The sequence below is a fragment of the Miniopterus natalensis genome, chromosome X (assembly GCF_054644295.1).
Source record: "Miniopterus natalensis isolate mMinNat1 chromosome X, mMinNat1.hap1, whole genome shotgun sequence".
In the NCBI taxonomy this organism is placed as follows: domain Eukaryota; kingdom Metazoa; phylum Chordata; class Mammalia; order Chiroptera; family Miniopteridae; genus Miniopterus; species Miniopterus natalensis.
This window is the reverse complement of record NC_142103.1, coordinates 93,829,988-93,852,365: the sequence shown is the minus strand read 5'-3', so window position 1 is coordinate 93,852,365 and position 22,378 is coordinate 93,829,988. Positions and strand designations below refer to the sequence as shown.

General features: G+C 42.7%; 3 pseudogenes; all 3 read left to right on the top strand.

Annotated features, from left to right (window-relative positions):
* The first annotated feature begins 6,879 nt into the window (after positions 1-6,879).
* On the top strand, positions 6,880-8,221 carry LOC107539017 (protein FAM117A pseudogene; annotated as a pseudogene).
* A 153-nt stretch (positions 8,222-8,374) lies between these two features.
* LOC107539018 (protein BTG3 pseudogene) lies at positions 8,375-18,297 on the top strand (annotated as a pseudogene).
* Positions 18,298-18,319: 22 nt separating this feature from the next.
* On the top strand, positions 18,320-20,736 carry LOC107539019 (histone-lysine N-methyltransferase NSD3 pseudogene; annotated as a pseudogene).
* The last annotated feature ends 1,642 nt before the right edge of the window (positions 20,737-22,378 follow it).

Here is a 22,378-nt window from a genome sequence, read left to right as displayed (position 1 = left end):
AACAGATTCTAAAAAGGTACTAGGCAGCCCTGGCTGGATGGCTCAGCTGGTTGGAGCGTCGTCCCATACACCAGAAGGTTGCAGGCTTGATTCCCGGTAAGGGCACATACGTAGGTTGTATGGACAGCTATACAGTGTATAAATCTGCCTTTACCTTGGATTGGTTGGTGCAGTGTTTTTGCATCTGTGGGACTTACTTTTTCATTCAGTATGAAATATATATAAACTGTACAATCTGTAAAGTTTTTGTAGAATATCTGACTGTGAAAACTGGTTTAAAAATAATATTTCTTAATACACACAAATAAAATGCAAAACATAAATTTATTTATTAATACCTTTTTAACCTTCCAATTCAGGGATTAGTTAACAATACCCGGTATGGTCCAGCCTTGCTGGAGGGAGTCCTTGTGGAGATGTCCTTTTTGATGGACCATATATATCCAGGTTGTAGGCCATAATGGTCAGTGTCTTCATTTCCCAGAAGAGCTCTGTGGAAAGACTACTCTACAAGCTTGTGTGAATTTCAAGAGGCTTTGAAGTTCTTTGCAATAAGTTAGAAGGTCCCTTAATAAGACAGGTTCGCACATTCTCTGATCCAGTTTCATGGTAGGTCTTCTTATAACAATTTTAGAAGAGGTCAATCGATGTTTAGCAAAAGGAATACATCTTAAATTAAGCAATACCAAGGAAAGGGCTTTAAGCGAAGGCAGATTAAAAGATTCAGTAAGTTTTACCAATTGAATTTTACTTATCTTGTCAGTTTGTTCTATAAAGCCAGAGGACTGAAGATGACAAGCACAATGGCAATCCTACAGTATCAGCCAAGTTTTGCAAACCTGGTGTCGAGTTTGCCTAGTGAAATGGGTTCCCCTTTCTTTACAGGACTCTGTGGGGATTTTCCAAAAAGGAAAAATCCTTTCTAAAAGTATTTCAGTAACTGCTATGGCTGTAACCCTTCGACATGGGAATGCTTCTACCCGATGAGAATACACATGGATCATCATTAATACATTTTTACCCTAGAGGGAGGGCAACTGAATTGAAATTCACTTTCCAAACATCAGCTAGGCCTCATTAGTCTTATTTACTCCTTTTGTAAAGAGAGATTTCCTTTATAGTTTCCTACTAAAAACATACCAATAGTAAAGAAAAAAAATTTTGTCCTTTTAACAGAGAGAGATGCTCAAATTCCAATTCTGTATTAGCATACTTTAAGTGAAATAAATCTGTTCCAGTCTTAGTTTGGCCATAAGTAAGATTTCTTTTTCAAGATGCCATTTCTATGAACCTTCTACAACTTACACAAACTTTATGTAACTTCCATAAACCTTTATCTTTTGTCCTATTTCCTTGTTGCATTTACTTTAGAACAAAATTACTTCCTTTTTCTTCAATAAAAATATATTTCCATTCCTCATACGTTCTTTTACCACATACACATATATATTTTTTTACATATATACTTTTAGAGAGAGTGGAAGAGAGGGAGGGAAGGGAAGAGAGGGAAAGAGACAGAGAAGCATCGATGTGAGAGACACACATCGATTGGCTGCCTTCTACATGGGCCCTGACTAGGGCCGGGGATTGAACCTGCAACCGAGGTATGTGCCCAGGAATCAAACCCATGCTCTGACCACTGAGCCACATGTCTTATTCTTTATGTGCAATCATTTTCAATCACCATTACATTCTAAGCAGGTTTTATCACAAGTGTCTGGATCTTAAACCAAGGCATCTTGTGCCCCTCTAACCTTGTAAAATGACACATTAAGGTCTCCGCCTTATTACCCTGGTTTCCCATCTGGTCTGCTAGCTCCTTAACGTACGTTTTCTTTACTAAAGATTAGTCCTAGCTCATGTGCACTTTGAAAGCAATTGCATTAGTTTCTGTTATTCTCCAATTTGTATGAGCACTCAATTGTTTTAAGCCAATTAAATAAGGCCTTTTTATATCTAACGATGTATCTACAAGAGACATACATAGACACGTATAAACACACACACAGCACAGTAATACAAAACCCAAAAGAAAACCTACAGATCCAAAAGTAAAGAGAATGGCCCCAAAGGTCTTAAAAAGGGCAGATTTTCCTGGGGGAAAGATTGAAAAATGGCTCTAGAAGCAAAGCTGAGCATCAGATAGCTGCTGCCCATCTGGAGACAAAGATGGTGAGGGGGGGAAGGTAGAGGGTAGGTAGGGTGGTAGGCAAGGATGGGGGACTGGAAAGGACCTTCTAGGGTTGTTTTAGTAGATGTGGTTTTCGAATCGCAAGTGCAAGGGTAAAGGAAAAGTTTCCCAAGGATCTCCCATTTGTTCTAGTTTCGCCAGCACCGGTTTCCTTTTTTAAGGAATTTATCTAATTTAGAATTTTTTTTTTTTTCCTAAGGAAGGTGATAGCAGCCTCTTGATTTCACTTAGAGCTCTTAAGGTACCAGTTGTTGATTTTTTTTTTTTTTTAAAGAAAAAAGCTTCCCACTGTTTCTGGGAGGCACAGTATTTTCTTTGTTCTAATTGAGCACACAAATAAACAAGCTTTGGGGTCACAAAGAAACACTATCTTGGCCAACAAAGCATCACTCTGTGTAATCAGTACACACCTATCATGACAACTAAAATATGAAATAGTGACAGTAGCACCAAATGCTGGCAAACGTGAAGAAACAATCATTCAGATGTTGCTGGTGGAAGCATAAAATGGTACAGCCACTCTGGAAAAATTTTATGGATTGTTTTAAAACTAAACATTCAACTACCATATGACTCAGTAATTGCAAACCTGGGTATTTACTTATCCCAGAGGAATGAAAATTATGTTCATGCAAAAACCTGTACATGAATGCTTTCTTTATAAGTAGCCAAAAACTGGAAATAGCCCAGATGCCGCTCAATGGGTGAATGGTTTAACAAACGGTGGCACAAGCATAATATACAATACCACTCATTTACTTCCTTCAATACTATCCCTCCAAACAACTTCATGACCTACTATGCAAATCCAGGGGGAAAGTCATTTTAAAGCAACCCATTGCATAACATTAGAAGAAATAGTCAATAAAGGACCCACATTTTTCTACAAAATTTTATCAAACACAAGTCAGAAGTCATCAGAAACCAGGCCTAGAACTGGTATTTTTTTGCCATTTGAACAAAGACTACTTTATTAGGAAAATATGTTTTATTGACACTTTTTTTGGTATAGATTTGAACTCAACCATGTTAAACCCTCTCTAAAGGAAGTAGTCTTTCATATATAATTTTTACTTTTCCAGAATGTTTTCTAATTTTAGAAGTTAAGTTATATCTTTACTATTATTTTATAAATAGTAAAGATATAAAATGTAATCATTTGCTGCCATCTAGTGGAACTACTAAATTTTGCACGGAAACACATTTTAACTCTAACATGGTTGTTCCACTTCATTACCTTCATCTGTTGCTTCTGTTACACAAACTTGTGGTTGTAAAAGTAAAACTTCCTCATATTTGATTCAAAATTCTTAACATACAAGGATCAAGTATAAAGGACAAAATAAAAGAGAGGGAAGAGAGAAAAAGTTGTCTGAAGACACTTATTGATAGTTATCCATAAACTGACTAGAGGGAAGGGTCACAAATCACATTCCATCTAAATTTACCCTCAGAAGACTTGGTTCTCATGCAAATCGACACTGTAGCCCCATTCCCAGCTTACTCCTATTCTAAAGAACACGTGCTTTTACTGCCAGACTTTTCCTCCTGTGTACTTATGTCATGTACAGTATGTCAAATATGTCTGGTTATATTAATTACATTCTTTTTGAACATAACAAAAAAGTCCTGGTGGTCTACGAGAACTGAGAAACCAAATTATGGGTGTGCCATATGGTCACTGATCAGTGATGGGAGGACAAATGTGTAGCAAACTCTATGTTGCCATAGCATTGATTATGTTGTCTTGGCTACATGACAGCCATTGCAGTACAGATGAGTCTCCTACCAAAAGCACATATGATTCTCTGCCTGAACTTTCTCAGCTAAGGCTTTTTTCTTCAAGGTTACATTCTAAAAGAACATTATACTGGAGGACTGCATGTACTGCGAAATGAGCATACAGTCCTATTTCTGTCACCAGGATTTATTTGCCCACTCATCATAGCCCCCTTGAGTCTGGCTACAGAATATTACATGGTATCCACTCATCACGGGAGTCAGACAAAGGTTCGTACTAGCAAGACAGACTCCCAAAAAACATGGCAGTGGGCAGGACAGGGGTGAGGGTGAGTGTGTGCGTGTGTGTGTGTGACTGAGGGTCTGTCCATTTGTGTGAGGACTTGGGGACAGGCAGTTCGGGCTCTCCTGGCGGGGAAGCCAGCCGCTGCCTGGCCTGTGTGGCCCCCTGCCAGAAGTCAGGGGCGGGAACTGCACTGTTAGCCAGGGAGGGGGCTGTATCACCCCCCCCCCCCGGCCCCAGGCACTACCAGAACCAAGGGCCCGGTGGAGACTGAAGAAGCTGTGGATCTGTGGGTAAGCCCAGAGTACCTGGGGCAGAGAGAGGTAGCCTGGACAGCAAAGTCTGAGGCTGAAACCCCCCAAGGGAATGGAGGTGAAGATCTTTTATAGTGTTTCTCTGCCTCACAGGGGATGGTATGGTACAGAAATTCACTCACCAGTTTTTGCCAAATTTGCATTGGTGCCCACAGTCTCCTAGGAAAGACTGCAAGGCTTCCTGGTCCTCATGTGAAACCTGGGTGCTATGAGTTTTAGGAGACTCAGAGATGACTCTGAAGAAGGGGCAGGTGTGACAACCTCAAGTGCTTCTGAGAGCAGCATGAATTTTTCCCTTGTTCTCAAGGGATACCAGTACTTTTGAAGGGAATGTCTTCCCCAGGTCTTGCAAAGGGCCATATGCCTTAATGCCCACAATTCCATGGGTAGTCGTCACTGGCGGTAGGACCATAGGAGTTCAAGGAAACCATGATTGCTACCGAAACACTGGCCTAATAGGGATTGGAGATGAGTACAGCCAACTAGATGGAATGTGCCTCTTTCTAAACGTGCATCCAGAAACGTTTCTGTGAAAAAGACTACAGAATCAGTGTGTACAAACCCGAGGATCTCCAGGCCTAAGTCACTGTCATTGAAAATAATAGGTTTTCTGGATTTCTGTTGGCCTCAGGTGTTCAAGTCAGAGCCATTAGTGCCCAGGCAGGAAATCAAAGATAAAGAAAAGGGGTATTTATACTATAGGGATGTGGGTTTTGTGACCCAGCCAGCATTCCTATTAATTTGGGTGAAAGTCCTTCATTGTTTGCTATATTTGCTGTCACTGAAGCAAGATTAGCCCTCCCTCCGAGGGCACAAGAACATGGATTGAATATAGAGTTGCTAAACCTATTTTCCAAAAACAGTTGGACATACAGTTGAACCATTTCTAAAGAACTTTAATTAGTAGATGGCATATTTCAAATATAGTATTTGATGAGTCTTGACATATGCATGAAAGTGAAACCATCACTATAGTCATAATACTGACCATATCTGACACTGTATTTACCTCATGTCCTTTTATCTCTGTCTCCCTGTCCTTCACAGCTCTCCAAGTAACCACTGATTTACTTTCCATGTTAATAGATAACTTTGCATTTCCTAGAATTTATAAGATGGGAACCAAAGTATTTTTTTCACTTTTCTTTATGTTGCATAAATACTTGGGAGATTCATTAATGATATATATTAATAACTCCACATTTTTTTGCTGAGAAATAATCTTTGAATACTAATAGTTTAGCCATTCCTTTGTTTATGGACATTGGGTTGTTTCTAATTTTTGGCTATTTAAAACAAAGCTGGTATAAACATTTATGAATAATTCTTTATATGGATTTATGTTTCATTTACCTTTGTCAGTAACTCATAATGCAAAGTTTGAGTTGTAAGGTAGGTGAATGTTTAACTTTAAAAAATTAGCAAGTTGCACCCTGGCCAGTATGCTCCGTGGTTAGAGCATTGGCCCACGCAACCAAAGGGTCATGGACTCAATTCCCAGTAAAGGGCACATACCTGGATTACAGGTTCCATCCCCAGCCCCAGTTGGGGCACCTGCAGGAGGCAACCAATCGATGTGTCTCTCTCACATCGATGTTTCTCTCTCTCTCACATCGATGTTTCTCTCTCTCTCACATCGATGTTTCTCTCTCTCTCTCTCCCTTCCACTCTCTTTGAAAAGCAATGGAAAAAATATCCTCGGGTGAGAAGTAAAAAAAAAAAAGTTACAGGTAAGTAGTAGATGGAGATGTGGAAAAAGAAGTATTGAAAAAAATCATAGAAGATCACCAAGAATCCCTAAACAAGGGGAAGTCAAAAGATTGCAGATTTAAAGGAAAGGGAAAGGGAAATAAAGCTGCCCAGACTGGGTCTGCTAGAGGAAAAGTACAATTTCAGAGCAAGAAGACTCAATTGACAGAGATGATGAACGTGATAAAAATGGTGTGGCTGGACCAGTAAAAAGAGCAAGAGAAGAAACAAAGAACCACCTGCATCAAAACAGCAGGAAACAAAAATGGTGCCGGAGACCAGTAGTTTAGTAAGCAATTTTTTTAAGTAAACAAATTTATTTTTTAAATCTATCTTTATTGTTGAAAGTATTATAGATCCTCCCCCCCACACACACAAATTTTTAAATAATTTTAATTTGGGTTTCAGCTGCTTTTGTCTTTGGAGGCTTTAAAAAAAAAACACAACACACAAATTAAATCCACTTCAATGACTGCCCGTAAGAAAGGAAAATTTTTGTTTAATTTTTTTGATATATAGTTCTGTGTTATTTCAGATGACTCAAATATCAAATGAAAGGTGTGGGGCTCACTCTGGGGCAGGGGCAGGCAGGTGGTTGGGTGATGGTGGGGCCCACAGTGGGCTGCAGAGGTGGAGGGGCCTGGGGGCCAGGGTGCAGAGGAGGGGCTCAGAGGGGCTGCTCCCCCCTAGTCCCCGCCAGCTCTCTCCAGGCTGGGCTGCAGCCACTCAGGGCCTCGGTCCCCTTCCAGCTGCAGCAGCCACACCAGCGACAGGAGAGGGGTGGCTGTGCAGCCAGTGTCCCGTTGTTCAGTGGTCCCAGAAAAGCCAGAGTGCAGGCCTCAGCCACCCTAGGTCTGAAGTACATTCTCCCTGGACACTATCCTCAGCTCGTACCTTCTGGGCCAGTGGCCACGAGATGCTGATGGGGCCTTCACCTGCTGTACCAATGACAAGGCCACCCAGACTCCCCTGTCCTAGCAAGAGCTTAAAGAAGAGTGGGCCAGCTCCTGTACACACATGCACTCAGTGTCCTGGGGCAGCACAGACCACTGCAAAGAGATTACCAAGCTGAAGCAACAACTGCAGAGGACAAAGCTGAGCCGCAGTGGGAAAGAGAAGGAACAGGGATTCCCACTCCGAGGGGACCATGCTGTGTGGGAAACACTCAGGGCGTCCCCTCCCAGCTTCCCCTCAGGGTCCCCTGTCTTTTGACTCAGCCCCTGCCTGCACAGGAGCCTGGAAGGGCTCAACTAAGAGCTGAAGGTGTTTGTGAAGGAGCAGGGTGAAGAGGAGCTGCTGCAGATCCTTGATATCCCTGACAGGCACTATGCCCCAGTTCCCCCCCAAGTGGCAGCTGTGATCACCCCCTCCTCCTGGAGCCTGGCAACCTCGCTAGCTCTCCCTCCATGCCCCTGGCATTGCCCCAGCCTTCTGGTCAGACCAACCGTAAGGAACATCGGGATGCAGTCAAGGAGCCGGCATCCATCCCCAACAACAAAGCCTCCCCTCCAGGCCACCACAGCCTTCCTTGAAGATGGCAGCCCATCTCCAGACCTTGTGTTTGCCTGCTCCCCTCAGCCCAATCACAGCTACGTCTTCAAACGAAAGCCCCTGGAAGGCTGTGAGAGTGCGTGTGTTTAAAGAGACCACGTCTCCAGGTCCTGACCTGGCCTTCCTGACTTCCTATCCTGACTAAATCTGTTTCAACTCACTGGCTTGGCCTTCTGCCCTGTCAGCTTGATGAAGCTCCTCTTCCCCAGCATGGGCGCCATCTTCTATAACTGCTCCGCAAGCCCGGGGTCCCCCCTTCCTCCTGTCAGCCCCAGGCCACCGCCTCAGAAGGATCCAGAGGTCTCCAAAGCCTTCTTGCTGCCATTCCGGCCATGGCAGCACACCCCACCATCAGAAGAGCCTGTGCTTTTCCAGAGCTCCCTGGTTGTCTGAGGGCTCCACCCCCACCACTTTCCAAGGAGACAGTACCTTGGTGGCAGGCCCCTCCCTACCTCCCCTGAGGAGGGGGGAATCAAGGAGCCCTTCCCTCTCAGCCTTCGTCCACTTTCATTTATGTGTCAAAGCCCTGGGTCCTCTTTCTGAAGGATGCAGCCCCCTCTGAGTGGGAGGGGACCTGCCTTCTCCACTAGCAGCTGAGCAGCTCACAAGTCACACCTGTGTTCTTGCCACCTTTTTCACTTGATGGAAAGCTCATCCAGAAGGTCCCGGGTCCCCCACTCCTGGGTGTGAGTCCAAAGGACTGTATATGGGGCCCTGTCCTTGTCATGGAGCAAGCTGGCCATAATCAGTGGAGAGGGGACACCACAGATTTCCTTCCCTCTCCTCCAGACACAGAAGAGGAGACCAGAAGATAGATACCCCCATCCTCTCATCCTCCGTCCCCATGCTTCCCTCTCATTGGAGGAGCTGACCAAAGCAGCCCTAACCGCCATAACACTTGAGCAATCCAGCTACTGGCAGAGGGAGAATCCTAGCATTATCCCAAGTGGCATTTTCATCTCGCTTTCATCCTAAGATTGTCTAAGAGCTGGCATTCCTCCAGGTGGCAAGTGGTGACTCTATACCCTCCACCTGTCCCAGGACTGGATTGGATTAGAAAAACGCCCATTTTTCTTGTATTGATGTAGAAACTCTATTTTCACCCCAAGGAGACTATTTTTGCAGCTGTTTGAAGTTTGTATATTTTCCATACTGCAGAGCTTCAGAAAACTGAAGCATGTTAATATTCAAGTTTTCTTATCCTGTGTTTAGAAGTTGCTGTTTTTTTGCAGATCTTAGTGTTAATAGACCAAATAAGTAAGTATTCCCAGCAAAAAACAACAAAACACATCAAAAGAAAGGCTCTTGTACTAAATAGCCTTTATAATATGAGAATGTATTAATACAAACTAATAAAATATATACCATATATGCCCTGCCGGGCGTGGCTCAGTGGTTGAGCATCAATCTAGGATACAGGAGATCGAGGTTCAATTCCTGGTCAGGGCACATGCCCGGGTTGCGGGCTTGATCCCCAGCAGGGGGCGTGCAGGAGGCAGCCAATTAATGACAATACTGTCATCACTGATGTTTCTATCTCTCTCTCCCTCCCCTCCCTTCCTCTCTCTGAAATCAATAAAGATATATTTAAATAAATAAGTAAATAAAATAAAACATATACCACATAAAAACCACTGGTATCCTAAAAAAAATCAAAAGGACAGGCCCACAGATGCATTTGTGTCAGTAAGTTTCAGAGTTGATCCTGACATATTGAAAGCCTTTGAGAACAGCCGCATCTTGTATAGTGACCTGGGCTTGCCAAAGGAACTCACTCTGAGGGAGCCATGTGAAGTGTGCTGTCAGCATGGAGAGAGAAACAATACACTCACTGTTGCCAGCTTTGAAAATGAGGATGAGAGCAAGGATGAGATCTCTAAGTCACCAGGGCCCTTGAGAAGGTAACCTCTGATTATTATTCTGGATCCTCTTCTTCGGATGAAGAAACAAGTAAGGAAGCAGAAGTGAAACCCACTTTGGTGACTGCAGCCCTAAGCCCTGTGAACCAGATTTCAGAACTGAAAGTCACACCTTTTCTAATGTGGCACCCTTTGCCCAGAAAAAAGCCAGGAATTTAATGAGGGAATGGCCATCAGAGTCACTACAAATTCAAAAGGACTGAAATCATATCAAGGATCTTCTCAGATCACAATGGCATAAAACTAGAGAACAACTACAATAAAAATACCCCAAAACATTCAAACACATGGAGGCTAAATAGCATGTTATTAAACAATGAATGGGTTATCAATAAGATCAAGAAAGAAAGAAAAAACTTCCTGGAAACAAATGAAAATAAACAGACAGCAATCCAAAATCTGTGGGACACAGCAAAAGCAGTCCTGAGAGGGAAGTTCATAGTACTACAGACTTCCATCAAGAAACAACAAAAATGTCTAATAAACTATCTAAACCTACAACTTAAAGAATTAGAACCAGAAAAGCCAAGAGTAACTAGACGGAAGGAAATAATAAAGATCAGAGCAGAAATAAATGACATAGAGACTTAAAAAAAAAATACAAAAGATCAATGAAACCAAGAGCTGGTTCTTTGAAAAGATAAACAAGATTGATGAACCTTTAGCCAGACTCACCAAGAAACAAAGAGAGAGGACCCAAATAAATAAAATCAGAAACGTAAGAGGTGAAGTTACAACTGGCATCACAGAAATACAAAGGATTGTAAGCAAATACTATGAACAACTAACTATATGCCAACAAGCTGGACAACCTGGATGAAATGGAAAGATTCCTAGAAGCATACAATCTTCCAAAACTCAATCAGGAAGAGTCAGAAAACCTGAACAGGCCAATAACAACTGATGAAATTGAAGCAGTAATCAAAAAACTCCCAGCAAACAAAATCCCTGGCCCAGGGATTCACAGGGGAATTTTACCAAATATTCAAAGAAGAATTAATACCTATTCTCCTCAAATTATTTCAAAAAATCCAAGAGGAAGGAACACTTCCAAACTCTTCATGAGGCCAGGATCAGTCTAATTCCAAAACCAGATAAAGACACTACAAAGAAAGAAAATTACAGGTCAATATCCCGGCTGAACATAGATGCTAAAGTCCTCAGCAAAATATTAGCAAATCGGATCCAGCAACATATTAAAAAGATCATACACCATGACCAAGTGGAATTTATTCCAGGGATTCAAGGCTGGTATAATACTCGCAAACCAATAAATGTGATACATCACATAAACAAATTGGAAGACAAAAAGCCACATGATCACATCAATAGAAGCAGAAAAAGCATTTGACAAAATCCAACACTCATTTCTGATAAAAACTCTCAGAAAAGTGGGAATAGAGGGATCATACCTCAACATAATAAAGGCCACATATGACAAACCTACAGCCAACATCATTCTCAATGGACAAAAACTAAAACCATTTCCCCTAAAACCAGGAACAAGACAGGGTTGTCCAACTTTCGCCACTTTTATTCAACACAGTACTAGAAGTTTTAGCCACACTGATCAGACAATAAGGAAAAATAAAAGGCATCCTTCTTTCTGAGTGCATGTCATTTACCTCCTTCAGGATGCAAACTGTCATTTTTCACAGTTGACATGATACTGTACATAGAAAACCCTAAAGACTCCACCAAAAAACTACTAGATTTAATAAATGAATTCTGCAATGTAGCAGGAAACAAAATTAACACCCAGAAATTGATGGCATTTTTATACCCTTATAATAAACTCTCAGAGAGAGAAACTGAAAAAACAATCCCATTGCCCAGCCGGCGTGGCTCAGTGGTTGGGCATCAACCTATGATCCAGGAGGTCCTGGATCGATTCCCGGTCAGGGTTTGATCCCCAGTGGGGGGCGTGCAGGAGGCAGCCAATCAATGACTCTCTCATCATTGATGTATCTCTCTCTCTGAAATCAATCAATCAATCAATAATGAAAAAAATTCCCATTTACCATTGTAACAAAAAAATTAAGATACTGAGGAATAAACTTAACCAAGGAGGTAAAAGGCCTGTACTCCGAAAACTACAGAATGTTGAAAAAAGAGACAGAAGATATAAACAAGTGGAGGAATATACTGTGTTCCTGGATTGATAAAATCAACAACACTTAAATGTCCATACTACCTAAAGCAATCTATAGATTCAATGCAATCACTATTAAAATACCAATGGCATATTTCACAGATCTAGAACAAACACTCCAAAAATTATATAGAACCAAAAAAGACTGCAAATAGCTGTAGCAATCTTGAGAAAGAACAACAAACTTGGAGGGATCACAATGCCAGGTATCAAGCCATACTACAAAGCCACTGTAATCAAAACAGCCTGATACTGGCACAAGTACAGGCATATAGATCACTGGAACAGAACAGAGAACCCAGAAATTGACCCAAGCCATTATGTTCAATTAATATTTGATAAAGGAGGCAAGAGCATATGATGGAGTAAAGACAGTCTCTTTAATAAATGGTGTTGGGATAATTGGACAGGTACATGTAAAAAAATGAAACTAGACCACCAACTCACACCATTCACAAGAATAAACTCAAAATAGATAAAAGACTTAAATTTAAGTTGTGAAACCATAAAAATCCTAGAAGAAAACACAGGCAGCAAAATCTTAGACATCACACTTAGCAAAATTTTCACAGATACAATGCCTAGGATAAGAGAAACAAAGTAAAAATTAAACAATGGAGACAACATCAAAATAAAAAGCTTCTGCACAACAAAAGAAACCAGCATCAAAATGAAAAGGGAGCCCACTGTATGGGAGAACATATTTGCCAATGATACATCTGATAAGGGGTTAATTTCCAAAATATATAAAGTACTCATACAACTCAACAAAAGGAAGACAAACAATCCAATCAAAAAATGGGCAGAGGACCTAAAAGACACTTCTCCAAAGAGGACATACAAATGCCAAGAGACATACGAAAAAATGCTCAATGTCACTAATCATCAGAGAGATACAAATTAAAACCACAATGAGATACCACCTTACACCTGTCAGAATGGCTACCATCAATAAATCAACAAACAGTAAGGGCTGGGGAGGATGTGGAAGAAAAGGGGACCCTAGTGCACTGTTGGCGGGAATGCAGACTGGTACAGCCACTATGGAAAACAGCATGGTGTTTCCTCAAAAAATTGAAAATGGAACTGCCATTTGACCCAGTGATCCCACTTCTAGGAATATATCCTAAGAAACCCGAAACACCAATCAGAAAGAATATATGCATCCCTATGTTCATAGCAATTTATAATAGCTAAGATCTGGAAACAGCCCAAGTGCCCATCAGTAGATGAGTGGATAAAAAAGCTGTGGGACATTTACACCATGGAATACTATACAGCTGTAAAAAAGAAGGCTCTCTTACCCTTTGAGACAGCATGGAGGGACCTAGAAAATATTATGCTAAGCGAAATAAGCCAGTCAGAGAAAGACAATTATCACATGATCTCATTCATATGTGGAATCTAATAATCAAAATAAAGTTATGAACAAAATAGATCCAGAGACATGGAAGCATGCAACAGATAAAATTCTCAGAGGGAAGGTGTGGGGAGGGAAGAGATCAAAGAACTTACATGCAGGTATCCATAACCCATGGACACAGACAGTAGAAGGCCTGGGGAGGGGACAAGAGTGAGGAGGAGGAGGGTCAATAGGAGAAAAAAGGGACATCTGCAATACTTTCAACAATAAAGATAACTTTTTCAAAAATTAAATGAAAAATTAAAATCAATGGAAAAAATATCCTAGGGTATGGTAATTAACCAAAAAAAAAGTTCATACTCGTAGTAGTAAAATTAGATGGGTGAAACCATCAAATTTATTTTACAGAGAAGTCACTGAGAATAATCTTTCTAAAAAATATATGCACTTGGGTAGGATGGCTCACAAGCAGATCTACTTCTCAGAGCACTATGAGTACCAGCATCTGACCTAAATGGGAGGTACCTGCAGGGGAATTGCCACATTTAGAGCCCAAAATGACTGAAAAGAGAAAGGGCTGGGCAGAAATGTGGAGCTGCATGTACTAGATAAATAGTCTGAAGACCACAAATCTCAGCAAGGGGATCTAAGTCACCTGCTCCTGCTCCTCCTGTCATTAGCAATCCAGTTACGGCCCAACTGGCTTGGAATGTGGGGTAGGTCACAGATGATCAGGTGATCTCCACTCCTTTTCCCCCAGGCCAGCTGGAAGGGCCAAGAAGCCAAGCGCATATATTCCCATTGGGCATTTTCCCAAACATATTGTTACTGTCACTCTTTTCTACCCACAGTATTTATGGCTCTCAGTACATTTCTGCATAACCTACTGCCCCTTGTCACCAAATACTTTATCAGTGAGTTCTGCTACTTCACTTAGGTTCTGTTCCATACTTGGCTAGTCGACCTATGGGATCACACCTGTATTTTTCCAAAAGGGCATCGTGACCTTAGCAGTTTCCAGGACAGGGAGTTTACAATCCTACAGAGTCAATCTGCCAAAAGCAGGTGGGGCAAAGCTCCATGTAATTTTTCCTGTCCTACTATAAGACAATCTGGTCAACTTTTGTAGCCATTTTGTAGCACCAACAACTGTTTCCTCAGGAACATGGAATATTTTAGTTTGAGAACTACAGCAGTGCTTCTTTGGTTACACATGGGATACAGTGTGTAAAACCACCTACATTGTTTCAAGTATCATAACTGGCAGGCAGTCCTGAATTTTGTTGAGGATCCTAAGTTTCCCTTGCTGGTGGGCATCCAAAGCCATAGAAAATAACACCTTCAACTTGCCAATCAATAAGACATCATAATAAATTGGAAGTATTGAAAATAAGAGAGATTTTTCTGATACCATGTGAACATTCACAATTCAACATGTAGCACATTTCAATACCAGTTATACATTAGTACACAGAGTATACAATAAATCAGCTTGCAGGCCTTTCAATAACAAAACCATCTTTAACTTTTTATCTTTTCACTACAAGTTCTATCAGCTGCATTCAGACACTTTTTGCAGAAACACAGACCACAGATATTTTTACACAGACACTACAATACCAGCTTCCTGAAGATCATCTACTCTCCTCAGTTGGCAGCCCAGGAAATAATGTGGAGGGAAACATGCAGGGGGAACAACTGGCAGTAGTAAGCACTAATGTGCATGTACTTTCAGCCATTCTCTGGGACAAAAAAAAAAAAAAAAATGCTTTGAACAATAATTAGGCACCATTTGGACAGACTATTTCAATCCAATCTCTAGCTACCTAATCCTCCAAACTGTTTCAACATCCACTATTGCATCCCAGAGAACCTATCTTACTCCTAAACTGGCCCACACACCCTGCAGGAGGTTGGACAGGGGAGGACCCTTATGCTACCCCTCACCAAACATGTAGAGAAGGGTGTGCTAGCAGACCCCAGGGAGCCACACCTCTCATAACCTGGCCTGTACTGCTCGACCAATCCTGGGGAGCCTTGATCTCTCCTAACCTGCTCTTATTGTGCTATCAGATCAGAAGGGTCTCATCTCACCCACTGATTAACCAGGGTCAACCCAGGTGCTATGGATCCCAGGTGCCTTATCCATTCTAACATGGACTGCACATTCCCCTAGTGGGGAGATCCTACTGACCCTCTCCCCCACCTAGACTACAGGGTGCATTGCCAGATGCAAGGAAATCTACCTTAGGCACAAAACTGGCCAGAGGGGCTCTTGTCTAATAAAAGGGCTTCAATCACTTTTTGGCCACACACTGAAAACCAATTTTGTCATCTCCTACACAGAGACATGTAAGGCCAAGGCCAGGGCCCAAATTATTATTCCACTAAAAACAGAAAAGACTTTTACATTCTGATACTTTAATACTTAAAAAGAGTAAAACAAAGAATGAGGCAAAAGGGCCACCCCTCCCCCATCCTGTCCTGCACACCAAAATGACAGGGCAACCAAAGGAGACTGATGACCTCAACATGAGTTGTAGGATATGCCCTTGTGGGGGAGCCACTGCTAGACTGCAGGGAAACAGTTTTCTATTCTGCAGATCTACACTCAAGTGAGAGCATGACAGAAATCTCTGGATCTCAACAGAGCCTGAGGGGATGAGAAAATTGCCTCATGAGGCTGGGGGTTGGGCCAGGTGACCCAAGCACATCATTTCAGAAAGCTTTATTCGTGTTCCCTGGACTCATACAGAAATAATAGCTGATGCTGGATCAGCCCCTGCCAGTAAAAACAGAAGGGGGCTGACATGAAAGAGAATTGTAATTCCCCCAGCAGCACAAGAAAGGAATGTGTTTTCCAAAGTTTACATGTAGACCCTGAAAAGGGTGGGTATTTTTTCCACCCTCACAAAGGAGGGACAAAGATTACTTCCCCCATGCCTCAAGCAACTGACAAATACCTTTAGAAAGCTTGACATATGTCCCCTGGAGTTAGAGTCAGTGGAACCATTGTATACTCACAGCAATGAAGTTGAGAGCCTGAGGCAGAAACTAACTGGTTCTAAAGGTACAAGAGAGAACTGGTTTGGAGCAAACAGCATTTCTAAAATCTGCTGAAAGAATGGCTGACTGTTTTTTCCATGGTTGACATATGGAGTCTGTGAAAGTGAATGGACTAAGATTGTCTTAAAAGGAAAGCACGCAAGAGAAGCACCTGGAGAGACAGAAAACCCCAACAGAGGAGAGTAGAGCAAAAGCCTCGGCATTTAGGAGAGTTTAATGTCCAGACAGAAGCTGCACCCACGGACCCCTCAGATAAAGGCAGACAGGCATTAGTATATGACATATAGGAAGAGAATCTAGGGATGGAGATGCCCTACAGAGGAAGGTCTGTGTTCCCAAGGTCAATGTGTGCACCCTGAGAAAGCAGTAATGGTGGGCATTTTCTCTACCCTCATGAGGACAAGACAAGGATTACCTCCTCCTGACCTTAATCAAATAAAAACAAGCTTGAGAAAGCTTGACTTCTGTCTTCTTCAGTTAGCTGGACACCAGAACTAATGTCTGACTCATGCAAATAAACTCAAGCATCAAAGGCTAAAATGCCTGGTCAGGTGATACAATAAGGCTGGGTTGAATGAACAGGAACTGCACTTCCAGCACATGCAGAGAGGCACTGTGATCTCCGCAGTCAACATGAGAGCCCTGTAAAAAATGAGTGTACTCCGCTGTCTAAAAAGGAAAGCACAAAGGGAGAGCACTCAGAGAAGCAATGCCCTTAACAGAAATGTGGGTCACAAGAGTCTAGGGGGTGAGGGAGAGGTTAGTGGCCAGTTAGAGGAAAGGCACCTGAGGAGACAGGAGTCAACCGTCTGAGGTCTCTTTAGGAAGTTCAAAATGTGCCCGTGTGAGTGTCCGCTCTGGATTTCCTCTGTTCACATTACAACTCTGCAACCTTGCCCAGTGTGATCCCCGCATGCACTCCTCTCCCTGAGGACCACACCCGGAGTGGTGGCCAACAAGGGGAGGACAGAGATGAAGAGAGGACGGAGAGGAGAAGCACTATTCATCCTACACGCACATTCACGTGTCACTAGGTGACTGCAAAACCCACGAAGGCGCCAGTTTGGGTAGGCAGAAGTTAACCAACACTCAGGAACGCAGGGTTTTCATTATTATAGTACACTAGGTTTCTAACTGCTTCGAAGTGACCACAGGGTGGTTGGGTGTTTATAATTTGGCTATGAGACCTTCCAGAGATTTTCTATCAGACTAAGGAAGAGCAGATCCCCAAAGCAGTTTTCATGCATAGACAGAAAGGGACTATAGTTAGTTTCTCTTTGCGTTCATCAAAAGATACTCAACTGCTGATAAAGGCCTCCTCTGGAAGAAAATCCATCTTTTGGAAAAGTTTCTGCTTTCCCTCCAACAAATGTAATACAACAATATCAAAAAAAGCTCTAATACATTCTTAGAACGGGCTGGCCAAATGTGAACAGATAACTTTTGAAAAGGTCACTGCAGGAGAGTCGGGGTCAGGGTGCTCTGTGCGTGGCAGCAGGAGCGGGTGGTAGTGGCAGTAACAGCCAGAATCAAGGTGGAGGCCCAGGAGAACTGTCTACTGGTCTCCATGGACAGGCATGCAAAGGCCAACTCAAGTCCCAAGCCCAGAGGACCCTGCTGCCCCAGACCAGCCAGCCACCAGCCACAGGCTCCTCTCTGGTGGCAGTGGCTGCATGGAGAGCCCCATTCCTCCACCTCCCCTGCCTACTCCACCTCCCCTAGCCTTCCTCGTCTCTGCTCCCAGCCGGCAGGGCTCTGGCCCTCCTCCATGCCTGCCACCATGGCAGAGGCATGGGGTGGCATGGCGGAAATCTAGCCTGGGGACTTAATGGGGCCTAGCTTGGTTCCATCTTCTCCCCCTGCAGCCTCGGCTGCTGCAGGCACCCCAGCCTGCTTGGGGCCTCCATGTCTCTCCTGTGATCATACCAACATGTCCCAGGGGTTAGAATGGAACAAACTGAAGGCCTGATGAAAGAAAGGGAAAGTCAAGGATGCTGGAACAGAATAGATTTCTCTCTTTCATGCAAGGGGTCATGGGAAACACAATTCAGCAACCACTTCAACTCATCCACCAACATCCTTCAGGAGGATGACTTTGATAACAATAGTGACATTGTTGAAGATTATGGCCATGCACCATACGAAGCTACATTGCAGCAAGGCTTTCAGTACCCACCTACAACAGATCTTCCTCCACTCACAAATGGCTATCCACCATCAATCAGCATGTATGAAATGCAAATCAAACACCAGTCTTACAATCAGTATCCCAATGGATCGGCCAATGGCTTTGATGCAGTTAGAAACTTTAGCCCCATTGACTATTACCACTCAGAAATTCCAAACACAAGACCACACGAAATTCTGGAAAAACCTTCTCCTCCAACAGCCACCACCTCCTCCTTCGGTACCACAAACTGTGATTCCAAAGACAGGCTCACCTGAAAGTAAACTAAAAATAACCAAAACTTTCCAGAATGGCAGGGAACTGTTTGAGTCTTCCCTCTGTGGAGACCTTTTAAATGAAGTACAGGCAAGTGAGCACACAAAGTCAAAGCATGAAAGCAGAAAAGAAAAGAGGGAAAAAAGTAACAAACATGACTCATCTAGATCTGGAGAGTGCAAGTCACACAAAATCCCCAAATTGGAACCAGAGGAACAAAGTAGGCTAAATGAGAGGGTCAACCCTATTTCTGAAAAACCAAGAAAAGATTCAGTGCTAAAAAAGAAAACCTTGATTTAGCCAATACTATCTTTTGTTCCAAGAACAGAAGTGTCCGCTGGTATTAAGTTCCAGATTGGCGATCTTGTTTGGTTTAAGTTGGGAACCTATCATTGGTGGCCTTCTGTGGTTTCAAGAGATCCCCAGCTTCAGGTTCATACCAAAATTAATATCATGTCTAATTTTTTAGCAACAAACCAGAGAGGGCATGGGTTCATGAAAAATGGGTAGAAGAGCCCAGCCGGGCATGGCTCAGCAGTTGAGCATCAACCTAGGATTCAGGAGATCACGGTTCGAGTCCCAGTCAGGGCACATGCCCAGGTTTCGGGCTCGATCCCCAGCAGGGGGCGTGCAGGAGGCAGCCGGTCAATGACTCTCTCACCATTATGTTTCTCTCTCTCTCTCCCTCTCCCTTCCTCTCTCTGAAATCAATAAAGATACATTTTTTTAAAACTGGATAGGAGAGTATAAAGGTCATAAACAGTATGAAGCATTACTGACTGAAGCAACCAAACAAGCCAGCAATCACTCTGAGAAACAAAAGATTACAAAATCCTGACCACAGAGAGAATGTGCTCAAAGGGATGTTAGCATTGCCCATCCAGAAAAAATGTTGAAAATGACCCAAGAGGAAAGAATAAAACAATATACTTTTATCTATATTGGCATCTATACAGTGGTACCTCGGCTTTCGAACGTCTCCATGGACGAACATTTCAGTTTACGAACACTGTAAACCCGGGAAGAATTGCTTCGGTTTTCAAACACGCCTTGGAAGTCGAAAATTCCACACGGCTTCCACTGAGGGCAAGATCCTGAGGCCCAGCTGTTGGCTATGGATCCCTTGGTTTTCGAACATTTCAGAACCTGAACGGTCTCCCGGAATAGATCACATTCGAAAACCGAGGTCCCACTGTACTTTTTATCCCAGGTGAAAAAGAATATTGCCTCCAAAGCCAAAGTTAAAACCAAAAAACGGAGACCAAGATCAGTGCTGAATATTCAGCCAGAACAGACCAATGCAGGTGAGGTGGCCTTCTCACTATCAAGTACTGAGATTTGGAGACACAGCCAGAGTGTGGAAGAGGAAGAACCACCTCCCGTTAAAACAGCCTGGAAAACGGCAGCAGCCAGGAAATCTTTACCAGCTTCTATTACAATGCACAAAGGGAGCTTGCATTTGCAGAAGTGCAACATGTCTCCAGTTGTGAAAATGGAACAAGTGTTTGCTCTTCAGAATGTTACAGGAGATGGGAAATTTATCAGCTTATTCAATGAAGGGAATTGATAACAAAATGGAAATAAGTGTCAGAGGACAAGACAGACTTATAATGTCTACACCAAACCAGAGAAATGAAAAGGCAACTCAGAATGGATCATCTCCTAAGCAACATCTGGTTCTGCAGGCACAGAAAAGCAGCAACAGAAAAGATCAATTAGAACTGGTTTGGAATCAGAGAAATCCACTGAGGTTGTGTCAAAGAAGATCAAAAAGAAGCAGATTAAGAGTTCCTCGGGCTATAGTGAAGACTGGGTTACAGAAAGGGTCAGTGGGCCGGGGACTCTTTCTCTGTCAGATTCAGTGACAGCTCCATTTCCTCAGCAACTCAGGAAACTGTACAATTTCATCCCAGAAACTCTAGACTTGGAGTCTCATGCAAGATTCCTTTGTTGGCAGCTCGATAAACAGTTTGCTTCCAGTTTTGATTTTGCCAATCATCATTATTGGCATTTTCTTGAATGATTTCTTTTTCAAGACTCTGAATAATTGCTTTAACATTCAAGCTACTTTTTTTTTTTTTTGGTCTGAGCTGGATAGGTACAGCTTAAATCACAGGTCCAGCCTAAAATCTACCGTTTAACTTATACTGATCAATTTCAACGTGTACTGTTTTTGTTTTTTGTTTTTAAATAAAGCATCATTAATGCACATCTGCAGAGTTTTGCCAAACAGCCCAAACTGTACATATTACAATCATTAAAGGCTCTTTTTTAATATTAGTGCTGTTATCATGGAGAATAGCATCACAACTATCTTTGGCAGGCTGTCATTTTTCTAGCAAAAAAAAAAAAGTCACTGCATCTGTGAAGCGAAAGATAACATCCCACATCACAGCTATGATGCTCAAATGAGAACATTCCATTTCAGCCTACAGGATATCACCTGTATATTTCCAATAGAACACTGTGACCTTAACAGCCTCCATGAGGAAGCAGTTTAAAATTCCATGGGATCAATCTGTCAAAAGTTTCTGAGAGCTCAAAATCTTGGGCCAGGAGCCAACATGAAGACAATCGACTTTAAGGCGCCTCCACTGCCATGTGCACAAACTGGGGCTTGGGCTGCCTGGCCTGGCCAGAAGCCCTTAGAGCCTGGAGGACTGATATGTTGCTTTATGAATGGCAAAAGGAACATAACTGTGAGAAACTGGTGTTCATCAAAATAAAGTGCTACCTACACTGCCAGCCAGACTGACTAGGTGCATGAAACTGCAGTGAAATCAATAACTCACAAATACTAAGACTTTTTAAGGGGCCTTTAAATTTATAAAACAGGCTTCCTGGGACAACCCAGTAGGCTAAACACCCAGGCAGAAACAAAATCACACTGGAAGTGATTCAATATGGAAATTTTCTCTGAGAACCACCAGGAATATCTGAAGACAGTCACATAAGTGGGGGGGGGGGGGTCCCGGCACCCCAACAACTCCTACAAGGATAAGAGAAAGGAATACTAGCTTCCCTCACTTTACACCAGCACAACTTCCCAATATTCTCCCATAACCTCTTTTCTCTCACTCTGCCACATTCCCCTTTTTCATTACTTTCCCTCACTCCTCTCCTATTCTCATTATGGAAAGAGATGTCTGGAAGAACCGAGAGCTTCTCTGGCTCAGGTCAGAGCCCTCCAGTCCTACAAGAGGACTTTCTTAAGGGTACCTGGGCATGGAGTCCTAATGGAATCTATTTCCCCAATATCATATTACATATGTATATTTTCCTAAAGTATATACACCTACAAAACACCCTGAGCCTTAATTAGGTTTTCCTCCCCCCCTTTTTATAATCAACTTCTATTTACAAAATATAAAACTCTTAAAAAGAGCCCGGCCAGCATGGCTCAGCGGTTGAGCAACAACCTGGGATCCAGGAGATCGCGGTTTGATTCCCGGTCAGGGTACACGCCCTGGTTGCGGGCTTGACCCCCAGTCGGGGGCGTGCAGGAGGCAGCCGATCAGTGACGACTCTCTCACCATTGATGTTTCTCTCTCTCCCCCTCTCCTTTCCTCTCTCTGAAATCAATAAACATACATATATTTTTTTAAAA